Raw genomic sequence first — 1380 nt, forward strand, 5'->3', positions numbered from 1 at the left:
AGAGATATGGGAACATATGTATAACTGATTCACTTTGTTGTAAAGGAGAAACTAACACACTATTGTAAAACAGTTATACTCCAATAAAGATGTTAAAATATATATATATATAAATAAAAAAAAACAGCATTATGTGATTCTATCAGTTAGATATTGCTGCATAATAAACCATTTGAAACTTAAAAAAAAAACAGAAACATACAGACGTGGAAAACAAACTTATGGTTATGAAAGTGTGGGAGGGATAAATTAGGAGTTTAGGATTAGCAGATACAAACTACCATATATACAAAGCTAAACGACAAGGTCCTACTGTATAGCACAGGGAACTATATTCAATATCTGTAATAAACTATAATAGAAAAGAATATACATACACATATAAATTTACATATGACTGAATCACTTTGCTGTACACCAGAAACTAACACAACACTGTAAATCAACTATACTTCAATTAAAAAAAATAATAACTTATAAAAAAAAGGTGGCAGAACCGGTGCTGGGAGAGAAAATGGGAACTGGAAGTCAGGAATGTGAGGGAAATTATTTTTCACTGTTTATTTTTATTTTCTTTGAAATTTTCCCATGTACATATACTTAAAAATATATATCTTAGGGGGGAAAAACCAGGAAACTATGAATATAAGAGAATATTCTTAATTAGATAAAGGTTATCTATCTCAAACCCACAACAACAGTCAGACATCAGAGTGACACATTAGAATCAGTTGCATTAAATTCATACATAAAATAAGGATATGTACTATTTGTGCTAATATTCAAATTGTACCTGATGCAATAAGATGAGGGGGAGGTATAAATGCTAGAAATGATAAAAATTATCACTTTCACGAATGGTATAATTATCCACATAGAAAATCCAAAAGGATCAACTGAAAAATTATTCAAACTTTTTTATTTTATTAGAATATTTTTTATTTATTGTAAGAAGTTTATCCAGGTAGTCAAATAAATATAAGATTCACATACAGAAATCAGTAGCTTTTTTATGCATCAGACAAAACCAACCTAAATGTGTAACTTAAAAACACACACACACACACACGCATTCAAGATAGCCACATTTCAAAATATACAGGAATAAACACAGAAAAGAAACATACCATACTTATGTAAAAAAAGTTATAAAGCTTTACCAAAGAACATAAAGTAAGATGTGATAAATGGGGAGATACACCACTGTATAAAGATGTCGATTCTCCTATAAATTAATATATAAATTCAGGGAAATTCCTATCAAACTGCCAGTGGATTTACTTGACAAGCTTATTCTAAAATTCATCTATAAGGGGCTTCCCTGGTGGCGCGGTGGTTGAGAGTCCGCCTGCCGATGCAGGGAACGCGGGTTCGTGCCCC

This window comes from Physeter macrocephalus, chromosome 20 (assembly GCF_002837175.3).
Source record: "Physeter macrocephalus isolate SW-GA chromosome 20, ASM283717v5, whole genome shotgun sequence".
NCBI classification, from domain to species: domain Eukaryota; kingdom Metazoa; phylum Chordata; class Mammalia; order Artiodactyla; family Physeteridae; genus Physeter; species Physeter macrocephalus.